The sequence below is a fragment of the Camellia sinensis genome, chromosome 10, assembly GCF_055761805.1.
Source record: "Camellia sinensis isolate YWXY chromosome 10, ASM5576180v1, whole genome shotgun sequence".
In the NCBI taxonomy this organism is placed as follows: domain Eukaryota; kingdom Viridiplantae; phylum Streptophyta; class Magnoliopsida; order Ericales; family Theaceae; genus Camellia; species Camellia sinensis.
The window spans coordinates 96,257,873-96,269,909 of NC_138970.1; the positions used below are offsets into that span (position 1 = coordinate 96,257,873).

Below are 12,037 nucleotides of genomic sequence, written 5' to 3' on the forward strand. Positions count from 1 at the left end.
AAACTATTAAAGTAGCTGGATGGCTTTGTCATTTTCTTGAGGATATTCTATGTTGATCAAAACTTGTTCTAACAATTTTGTATATTTTGCGACAACCAATCAAGTATTGGTAGAACACAGAGTAATATGTATAATGGAACGTCTAAACATTTTCATCGAAGACATAATTCCGTACGACAACTACTCTCTTGTGTTGTCACTATAGACTATATACAGTCTAAGGACAATATTACGGATCCATTAACCTAAGGGTTAAATCGAGAGTTAGTAAGAAGTCATTAAGAGGAACGGAGTTAAGACCTTTAGCGAATGTTGTCAAAATGGAAAGCCTAACCTAGTTGACTAGAGATCCCAAGATCTAAGTTCAAAGGGACAACCTAATTACGTGTAATGGGTGAGTCACTGAAGAGGTAAATCGTCTTATCCATTTCTTTATACAGTGAAACCCTGTGGGGTAGAAGGTTAAGCAGATGCTTTTAATAACCCAAGTGCTGTGAATAGTCAACCGTGGTATACCTTATGTAGGTCACCTATGTGAGTGCAAAATGTGGTCGTTTCTTTAAGAATTAACAAGGCTAAATTCTTCAAACACTCACTGAACCAGACAGGTGTTCCAGGGCTAAACAAGACACAACAGTGAGAACAGAATGATGGTTGGAGTGATTTCTATGTGAGGTTTATTGTCTCGGTTTTCACAAACAACAGAATAGTTCAAGATATCACGTTCACTAGTCAGCTAGTAAATCAGATAGGTTTTCACTACGAAAGATTCAAGGCCAACAATTACCTTTTCTGATACAGGGTTATTTTGTGTGCTCTCTCTCTGAGTATTTGTTGTTAAGCATTGTCCGTTTACTTTATTCGGCCAATTTTATTCATATGGGGATTGTTGGAAAATAATAGTTTTTTGACAACTTTAATTCGAAATTAAATGAGACCCAACCGCCGATTGAGGTGGGTTTGAGTGGAATTATACTCTCTTAAGTAAGAAGATTGCAATATAAAAATAATAAGCCGAAACCATTAGGTTGTGAATGAGAATTGTCTCATAAAGTGGACATCGGTAAAAGTTGGGCTTAGATTTAGACTTAGTCTTAGTTTAGACTAGGCCTAGCCTTGTATTTGTGCATGTGCTGGGTTTGGTCTTGGACTTCAACTTGGACTTAATCTTAAGCTTGAGCTGGGCTGTGTTGTGTTGGGCTTAGCTTGTGTATGTGTTTGAGATCGGGCTCAGATCGGGTTGTGACCCAACACCCGTATCTATTTTGCGACCCATTTGTTTGAATTATTCAAACATCATTATATACATATTTATTTGTATATATTAAGAACATGAATTTTTTATACTTTTGTAACTCTCATCTTTTGATGATGGAGTTGATGACCATATTAGTAGCCATTAGTTTTTAACCTTTGTAACTCTAGCCCTAATGGCTAGAGTTGATGGCCTTAGTTAATGGCAATTTGATGACCCTATTGATGTTAGCCTTCATCACTAAGGTTCTCCCTTACAAGTGTAAATAGAGGCTTTCCCCTCCAACTTAGTAGAATAATTTTGGAGAGATTTTTTTTTATGGAAAATGAGATGGTGTTTTGAGATAATAAAGTTGGAGATGATTTTTATACCAAAGAAATTTTTTCTATCTTCTTTGTGCTTGCCCCTTCTTTGGTTCTTGTTAGAGACAGAGTGCTACCATTGTCAAGTTCGCCGAAGTTATTCAGAAGGTGCTTCTGTATGAGCTGGTTTTGACTATCTCATGCCTAACCATCGCACACAAGAGACAACCCTTTGGACCTATGGTGAACTAATATTGTACTCTAGGGCGGTTTAGTGAGAGCAAATGGTCAAGCAAGAAAGTGCCTACATCCTCACTTCGTTGACTAGTGAAGGGAGTGAACCCTTGGGGCTAACGTTGCCACTAGGATCGCTCATCTTACTCTAGGATAGCACTCTCTATGGAAAGATGAGTGATATCTTGGGAGACAGACACCGACGTACCTTCAACATCCATCGAGAGACAGTGAATCTGTTTTAAGAAAATTGTGATATCACATAGGCTTCGGTATGCGTATTTTATCCTTTGTTCTTCAAACTTTTAGATTTAAACTATTTATCGTATATTATTTTGTATGTCTATGTGAATCCGTCTTGTAATATGTTCCATGATGTAACATAATTCATTCCTGTATTTTTAGTTCTGTAGTTTATTTTGTATTTCATTATTTAATAAATAAAAAAATAATTGTTTTGTCATTTCTATTTAATTTAATTTTATATATTTTTCTAGTAATTATTATGGAAAAATATCAATAATAATCTTGCCACCTCCACCAAGTGTAGCTTTCTAGAACAGGAATGCCTTATTACATTTTAAAAGAAGGATCTAAAATTGATAATTTATATTCTAATGGTGGATAATTGACCTAGTACAAGAGTTTATGAGTTTAATTGTGACTTTTTGTAATTTAAATTTTGATGTAGGTGGTGAAATATTTTGTGGAGATTTTTGTTGGTGATAAAGAATTTTATTAATATTTTTTAATGAATTATTAAAAACTCCATTTAGTAGGCGTGAGGTAATAGCAAATATGGGTGTTGTATGTTTGAATGAATTACACATTCAGGGGAACGCCACTATAACTCATGATGACATCACCTGCCGAATAGAGTTTCTCTATGGTGGGCTTCAAGATAATGTTTTTAAAAATGTTGTCAAAAGTCTATGGTGGTGTTTTTAAAAGTGTAATGGTGCCATGTAATTGACACAATGCATAAACATCACAAGAGTCTTTTAGCCATGTTTTTTGTTGTTTTGGTGGCATTTGTGAAACACCGATAAAAGTCAAATTTTCTATAGTGTTGCCAACAAATTACTAAGCACTTGATTTGATCATATCAATAGGAATAAAACACAAAAATCAATCATGGAATTGAATTCATAATATGTATGGATGGATGTCAATTTTCGAATTTGAGTTCCACAAACAAATTCTATAAAATTTTATTTATTCGTATGTATAATATATTTCATTCTATATTTAATTTACGTGTTGGTAGCACTACTCAGACTACATGAAATGTGGGGTTTAATGGCGTTTATTTAACGGCATTTTTTTAAATATCACTTTTTCTAATACGTAACGACGTTCTATAAACGTGGCATTTTGTTTTAATTAAAACAGTATTGTTTAATTAATAGAAGTCGTTTAAAAACACCTTGAAATGTGTTGCAATGTTGTCCCTCTCTCTCTCTCTCTCTCTTTTTCTCTCTTCAAACCCTCATGTTGAATCTGAGAAACCCTTTAATCTCAAAGAAACCGATCCCTCAAATCTCTCACTCTCCCGTTCGCTCGCTCTCTCTCTCTAAACCCTTCAGTCTCAGAAATTACGATTCAACATTCATCTTGATTCAACCTTCTTCAGCGTGGTGATTCATCTAAGATCCAATCTCAGAGTGATTTCGATTTCAAATTTCTCTCTTTCTCTCTCGATTTTGAAATTCCACCGCCACCACTATCTATACCGTCTACTAAGGTGAGCACTACCATCTACAATCTCAGTTTCGTATTCTCTCTCTCTCTCTCTCTCTCTCTCAAGCTCTTCCTTCCATTGATTCTTCTCCTAGGGTTTACAATCTTGAATCTCCTCCTAGTGTTTAGATCAATTCTCTTCTTGCCTAACTTGCCTCTTGCGATTTCAAGCAGTAAATTCTCTCTCTAATCTTGAATTGCCTTAATTTTCTAGATCTAAGTTTGAACAGTGAAGGAGACGCCCCAGATTGTTTTGTTTTTGTAGTTCTTATTGTTCCTTGAAGGCAAGATCATCCATAGCGCTACATTTAAACTTAGCTACGGTTATTGAGACTATATCAAATTTTTCCCCTCAAGAAGGTAAGACTTGAAGTTTGAAGCACCAATGTCTTAATGTTATCAAAATTTCTTATTCAAAAACATATGTTTCAGATCTAAGATTTTTCATTCAAAAATATGTTTGAGATTTGGAATTTCTTATTCAAAAATTCAAAAATATGTTTGAGATTTAAAATTTCTTATTCAAAACTATATGCTTCAGATATGAGATTCTCATTCAAAAATATTTGTTTGAGATTTGAAATTTCTCATTCAAAAATATAAAGTCTTTCCTCATTAAAAATTTTCATTCGAAGCAATATCCTTTAGATATGAGATTTTCATTCGAAAATACATGTTTCAAATTTGAGATTTTTTATTTGTTTGAGATCTGAAGACACGCTGGGGATTTTTTTGGGTATAGCCTTCTTCCTGCTTAGGCTTTTGATTGTTGATTTTTGAGGGAATCATATTGCTTTTGCGTATATGAATGACATCCTTGACGAGGTCTGCAACTATGTTTTGGTTGTTTTCTTCTTCTTCTTTTTCTTCTTCTTCTCTCTTCTTTTTTTTTTCCTTCCCATCTTCTTCTGGTTATCAATTCATGCTATATTCATTGAAAAAGTGTAATAAATTATTGACAATCTATCCTTGAATGCTATTTTTTGGCATTTATTATATCAACTGTGTTTTATTCCAAAGCATTAATTCTTGACTCTGAAGAACACATGTCATCAATTAATAAATTGTGTTCTTCCCTGAATGGTTGTCTTGTGCTCTAGATTTCATTGCTAAGATAAATAAAATGTGGGCTCACACTTCTTCTTGCACTTAATTTAGCGAAAGCTTAGTTAATCAAATCTGTTGTACCTCTTTGTTAAGCTTGATCTAGATCTAAAGAAATTAGTTTTTATTTTTTATTTTTTTTATTTCCAAGTTTAAAAACTCTTATTGATCACATTCTCAGATCTAGATATTGGACTAGTGATGAGAAGGAATGGGTTGAACTATCGTAGATCAACTCCTTTATTGGTCTTGTAGTTTGGGACAAAGCAAGTAAAGATTTTGGCTTCCACTTTGCTTTTATTTGTGTTCTCTTTACAGTGTTTTTATCTAGATTTTTGTATTTCAATGTTGCTTTTAAGTATCTCAATTGGAACTTATTTAAGACTTTTGTTGCTTGAACTTAATCTTCATAACTGATAATTACCAGTGTGCTGGCATTGCAATAATTGAGTCACAACTTCTCTTTATACTTGTTTGTTCCAATGAGCCTGTGTTCTGCATCATTATGGTTGCTTGCATTGCAATAATTAAGATTTTTATGACTATTAATTTACATCTCTATTGTGGTTTCCTACTTTTAGTTCTTTACTATAGTTGGTGGTTTTGTCACTTTTAATGATTTGATTTTTTGATTTTTTATACAACGCCTATGAGTAAGGGTAAAAATCAATGATTGTAATGGGTTCACTTAGCTGCCAAAATGTATGCTTCTTAGTAAGTTAATTTGTATATGCTGCAATTAAATTGGTATTTTTCTTAAATTCTAGATCATAATAACAATATGACTCAAGCTATGGGCGCTAGAATAAATTTGTAGATGGTTTTCTCGGCCCTCTAATAAATTTATTGTGAGATTAGATTTATTTTCTTTCTTCTATTTCCATTTTCATTTCTTGGGATCTTAGAACAGGTAATGAAGGCTGTAATTTTTTAACTTCCTATCTTAATTTCGAAATGTAATTTTTGGCAGATGAAGGATGCACTTTTTGCTTTGGCTTCTCTATCTCTGTTATATCAATTGCTTAAAGCAGAGGTGTGTTCATGGATATCCTTGCTTGTTTGCACATCTATTTTCATCAATTGCCAAGTTCTTCTCCATGGTAAAACTATCACATAAAGTCCTTATAGTTACTATGATTATAATTTATATCTCTAGCATGATCTTCTTACTGAATTTATATTTTTTGTATAGATCAGTGGTGAGGTTGATGAGCATTATCTCTATGCTGCTATTAAGGCAATTGACATGGATGTGTAAGTGCTTCTATCTCTATGTACCTTTGATTTTATTTTCCTTTTCACTTTTCAGTTTCAATGGTTCTTGTATTTTGTTCATCCTTCATCTCTCTCTCTCTCTCTCTTCTTCTTCTTCTTCCTATTTTAGACCTTATTTTTTAGAGGGTGAATTTGAAATGCTGCTGCCTTTCTTTTATAATGTGTAATATAGTGATGTATTTTGTTCATCTCTGAACTTCATCTAGGGTTTGATTTATATTTGACTGATCTGGATCTAGATCTTGATCTAGGGTTTTTATTCTATCAAGTATGGAGATGGTAGTTGGTAATATTGTTTGATTTGCATGTTTGAATATATTAGTTTTGTAATACATTGTTGAAAATACCATGCTATTCTATATCCTCATGCCAAAAAGGTTACCATTTAAAATTTTATTGTTATACTATGCATTTAGATTTTCTTCTCATCTGTTTAATTTTTAGAATATTGATGCCAAAAAGGTTACCATTTAACATTTTATTGTTATACTTTGCATCTAGATTTTCTTCTCCTTTGTTTAATTTTTAGAGCCTTTTTTTTCAATTTTTATTTTATTTTAATAGAATGTAAAAATAGTTTTTTTTTCCCCAATGCATTCCCCTGAGATTTTGTATCTAGGGTTTTTATTCTATCAGGTATGGAGATGGTAGTTGGTAATATTGTTTGATTTGCATGTTTGAATATATTAGTTTTGTAATACATTGTTGAAAATACCATGCTATTCTATATCCTCATGCCAAAAAGGTTACCATTTAAAATTTTATTGTTATACTATGCATTTAGATTTTCTTCTCATCTGTTTAATTTTTAGAATACTGATGCCAAAAAGGTTACCATTTAACATTTTATTGTTATACTTTGCATCTAGATTTTCTTCTCCTTTGTTTAATTTTTAGAGTCTTTTTTTTTTTCAATTTTTATTTTATTTTAATAGAATGTAAAAATAGTTTTTTTTTCCCCAATGCATTCCCCTGAGATTTTGTAACCCACTTATTTCAAATATCTGTAAAAGCTACTGTACATGTTCTAGTGTTGGAGAGAATACTCATGCTTTATAAAGTTTTGTTTGTTTACTTGTTATATTAAATGTTGTTCTCTGAGATGATAGTTAGAACAAAAGATTGGATTGCAATAGGAGCATTTTTCAATGAATAGTCTAAGTTGGAGTCTTGTTTGTACAAGCATCGATGAGTTTTGTGTGTGTATACCTATGTTTTGTCCAGCTTATAATTTATTAAGAATCTTTACCTTTTATATGTTCTATATTTCTTTCTATTTTGCATCACCTCAAGAATTCATGTTTGACATTTGTTTAATCAATTCGCTTATGAACTACACCAGGCTTTGGAAGAGGAGAAATGGGGATATTGGTGAAGCTTTGGTGTTCCAGCTTCATTTCCTAAGAATCAGCATTCTAATTCATATTGGATGCCAAGGTGAGATACTATAGAATTGTCTTTTGGGTCTTGTAAAACTTGCATCTTTTAATTTTTTTTCCCCATAGATTGGTTTAACATTGAATTTCCTTTTTTTTTTTATAAACAAAAAACCTTTATTAATAATAAGAACATAAATTCATATGAAATTACATCAACAAAGGGAGGGAAGAGCACAAGCATCATAGTAAACTAACCCAATTCCAATTAGGTTGGCACCGAGAAGAGAGCCTAATCATCTGCAAGCTCAACCGCAAGGTTTGGAGAGAGACCAAACCAAGGAAAAAACCACAAAAAATAAAACCCCAACAACCAAATAGGATACAAATCAAAACAAAACAATCCAACAATTGTCCTGTATACTCAAATAGACAGGCAGCTGCAAAACTCCCAAACCAGATCAAAACACCGACAGACAACTTCACTCGACCCTTGTAGAACATCCTCAAACCAAAACCATCAGCAGCAACACTACAACATCAAACCGTAGCACACACCATCAAATCTCCTCTACTTGATAAACACCATCTTACCTGCAACAGAATAGCCACACTGGCATGCACTGTGAAACTCACACCCTTAGCCAGTAGAATTAAAGGAAAAGAGCGTCATACACCATCTACAGCAAACAGAATAGTAGATGCAAAAAAGACCAAAATCAGCAGCCCAATGCTCCACAACCCTCTCCTAACTGCACTCAACCACTAAATTACCCCTTATACACAAATAGCTTTCCAACACAGATTCAGCAGCAACAATAGCTCCCCAACCAAAGGCAACAGCTGAACCACCCCTTACAAGCACCTCCTAATCTAATTTAAATTGCACATAAAGTCATGCACAAAGTACTGCAAACCAGTCACACAACACTTGGCCCAGAAAGCTACCCTTAATTTTACAACTTCCTCCAAATCAGCTAAATTTACCTAACCACCATTGAAAACAATCTCATTCCTTAACTTCCAAACTGACCACAATAAAACCAAAGGCACAATCATCCATATACACATTACTTTCTTCATGAACCTAGCACCAGCCCACCAACGCAGCAGAGCTTCAACCGAACCCGGAATTACCCAACAAACATCCCACCAATTCAATATACCAGCCCACACTTTCCAAACTAGTGGGTAGTGGAGAAGAACATGATTGACCGTTTCCTCTTCATTTCTGCAGAAAACACACAAAATGCTAGCATTGGCAGACAACACCCCAATCTGATAAAGAAAAACTGCTATTTTAACTCTACCCCGCCAAGCTAACCAACTAAAAAACTGTAATTTTGGAGGTACATCAACTTGTCATAACCATTTGGTAATGCACAAATCAGGACCCCTAGCTGCTTGTAGCCACACCCAAACTGATGACACTGTGAATTGATTCGATGTGTTCAATTCCCACGACAGATAGTCATCCAAATGTCCATAATTGCTAGGTGTAGACACCCCATTTTTGACCGACTTTAAGACTCAGACATCATCGATTGAGTGCTCGATGATAGTGCATGTTGTGCTCGTTTCGAGTTTCCAGAGTTTTCGACGGAGTGCCTTGCCTCCAAGCTTTTGAACTCTTTGTGTTTTGGCACGGTTTGTGGACCGAACCTTGTTTTCTCTTCCCTGGAGGGAGGGAGAGGTCTTGTAGACCATCCTTTTGTGGTTGTAGACCACTTTTTGCTGTCGTAGACCACTTTTCCCGCTTGGAGACTAGTTTCTGGTTTCCGAAGTCTTCGGCTGCACGCTTTGTCTCAAGACCGCTTAACGTTCTCCGTTTGGCCTGGTTTTCGAACCATGCCTTGTTGCCTTGGCCTAGAGGGCCACTGTGGTCTGGGAGACCACTTTTGGTGCCTGTAGACTAGCTTTTGAGGCTCTCGGCTGTGCGTCTTGCCTCCCAGACTCTTGGCTTGCATCCTTTTTGGTTTGTTTTTGGTACAAACCTTGTTTTCCTTGTTTGGAAGGTGGTATAAGGGTGGAAGACCAGTTCTTCCCCTTGGAGACCACTTTCCTTCCTGCCAGCCAGTTTTTTGGTCGGCCAACTGGTTTTCTTGGTCTTTGGACCACCTTTTCTGGTCGGCCACCATACCACTGCCTTGCTTTCATGTTACAGACCATCTCCCCCCATGGCCGGCCACTTTCTTCCTTGGCCGGCCACTTCCACTGGTCGGCCGACCAGTGTAAGTAGCTGGCCGACCACTTCAAGTCGTCGGCAGCTTTCCATCACCTTTTTGGAGATATTTTCTAGCCAGCTGTTATAGTTAGAGGGCACAGAAGCCATCCTCCATACACGTGTATGGAGGGATGGCTTTAGGCCTAAAGCTTGTCCAACAAGCTTGTTGCATATTTTTCTATATAAGGGAGCCTTCTCCCTCATGCCTTAGGTTCAGAAAATTGTGCTTGAGCTATACATACATCCTTGTCTCTATATCTTCTTGCTTGCTCTATATTTGTGCTTGAAAGTGTAGTTTTTCCATACTATTGCACACAAACACACACTCAAACACCATACTCTTGTTGCTGAGGCTCTTTGAGGTTGGTTTTCGAGTCTTTGGATTGGTTTTGGTTCAAAAAGAGTGTTGGAGTTGCAGCTTTGAAGGTATTCTTCAAGGGTAAGTTTCTAACCCTTTAAACCTTGGCTTTGGTTTAAGCTTTTGGACCTATTTTCATGCTTATTTTGGCTTGACTTTCTATTGCAAAAAGGTCTGGTTTTGCATGCTTGTAATGTTTGTTTAAGGTCTCTTTTGTGTTGGGGGTAGTCTACCCCCCTTTAGGCCTTGTTTGACCTTGTTTTTGTGCCATCCTTTTAAGCTATTGGGGCCACCTTGTTTTGGCCTTCTCACCACTGAAACTCAGAGAAATTTCAGTGGCGAAAATGGTGTTTTGAGGTCTCAAATAGGAGAGGGTCATCCATTCTCCTTGTGTTTTGTATGCTTGCTTTGTATGCCTCATGTTTGAGCATGTTTGTTAAGCTTATGTTGGCTCCATCTTAGCATGTATTTGGGGTTATTTTGACATGGCATACCATTGTTTTGATTTGGTTTTGTCATCCCTTGCATGCCTTATACACTTGTAGTGTAAATCTTGCAAACTAGCTTTGTGTGCTTCATGAAGTAGCATGTCTTTCTAACTTGTTTTTTGAGTCCATCTCTGCATGTTCCTGGTGTTGTTTTGTCATGATATACCTCTGTTAAGGTTTGGTGTGATAACCCCATGCATGCTTCATGCACTTGTAGTGCAATTCCATGAACTAGCCTAATCTGTATCATGCTTTAGGCCATCATTCTAACATGATTTTGGCTTAACTCTAAGAAGCTCTTGTCCATGTTTTTGCATGCTCTAGCTTTGATTTATGTTGTTTTGGTCATGCATGCATTGCTTTGTATAGCTATAGTACATTCTAGCTTGTTAGCTTTGTGTGTTGAGTCCACTAGCATGCATTACTTGGGCTATTTGAATGATTTGGCATCATTTGTTATGCGATTTCAGTGCATGCTTCATCTTCATGCATTCACATCTTTCACTCTTTTGATGGTTTGGAGGGTTGGTCCTTTATGCCTAGGAATGAGTCATTGCGTATGCCTTCATGCCTAAGCTTGTGAGCTATCATTTCAGTGTGTTTTTGGGGTTATTTTGCCATGATATAACTCTGATTTTTGTTGGTTAAGTCATCCCATGCTTGGTCTTGATAGGTGTAGTGTAATCCTTCCTTTTGGCCTTGTATGCACCATGCCTTATGCCCTTCATGCTAGCTTGTTTTCGCTTCCTTACATACATGTTTTAGACTCATTTTGACATGCTCTAAGATTGTTTTGGGTTGTATTGGCCATATGCTTCATGTATTGCATAGTTGTAGTGCAATTGGCCTTGCTAGCGTTGAGTTTTGAGCACCATAGCATGCTTCATTTGTGTTGTTTGGATGATTTGGCATCATTTAATATGACATTTTAGAGCATATAGAATTGCCATGTTCTTACTTCTTTCACTCTTTAAGTGCCTTTGAGTGTTATGCATTGTTGCCTTGTTTGTGGCCTAGCATGTATGCCATCTTGCCTAGGTCCTTGAGCTCCCATCTCAGCATGCTTTGGTCTTTGTTTTGACTTATTTGAGCTCTGTTTGTGGCTGGTTCATGCTTTTGTGCCATGTATTGCATGTCCCTAGAGTAGTCCTCTTTGCTAGCTTTAATGCTTAAGGCCCCTTGCATGCTTTGCTTGTGTTGTTTGAATGATTTGGCATCATTTCATACTTTATTTCAGTATATATAGTGCTGTTACACTTCCATATTTATCACTCCTTGAGCAATCTTGAGGGTTGTGCCCTTAGGCCTAGTTGATAGGCCAATGCATGTGCATGCTTGTATATGTTTTTTGTGCCTTCATTTCTTAGCATTATGGCCACTGATTTGGGTAGGGCTGAGGTTTGTCCACATTCGGTTTAAGTCCATTTAGCATGTTTGTTTGCATGTTTGTTTGCATGATTGTTTGCATGCTTAAGTTACATTGCATTATGTATGCCATGTTGTTGATTGCATTGTGCATGCCATGTTACATTGCATTGAGTATGGCATGTTGTTCTTTGCATTGTGTATGCCATGTTGCATTGCATTGAGTGCATGCCATTTGCATTGTGTGTGCATGCCTCACATTGCGTTTAGAATGATTGAGTTGCATTGCATGTTTGCATGCTTGAGTTGCATTGCA

General features: G+C 36.1%; 1 long non-coding RNA gene across 23 annotated transcripts in view; it reads left to right on the plus strand.

The window, feature by feature from the left end:
- Positions 1-3,219: 3,219 nt before the first annotated feature.
- LOC114278486 (uncharacterized) overlaps positions 3,220-12,037 on the plus strand; it is a 35,514-nt gene continuing 26,696 nt past the window's right edge. For 2 of the 23 annotated variants that reach the window (XR_014342370.1, XR_003634930.2), the window contains exons 1-6: positions 3,220-3,535; positions 3,746-3,891; positions 4,817-4,905; positions 5,606-5,735; positions 5,828-5,889; positions 7,253-7,347. This is a non-coding gene — a long non-coding RNA (uncharacterized LOC114278486). Of the gene's footprint in view, positions 3,536-3,626; positions 3,705-3,745; positions 3,892-4,816; positions 4,906-5,402; positions 5,484-5,605; positions 5,736-5,827; positions 5,890-7,252; positions 7,348-12,037 lie in introns of all 23 variants that reach the window. The other 21 variants (XR_014342389.1, XR_014342385.1, XR_014342382.1 and 18 more) reach the window with 21 other exon arrangements.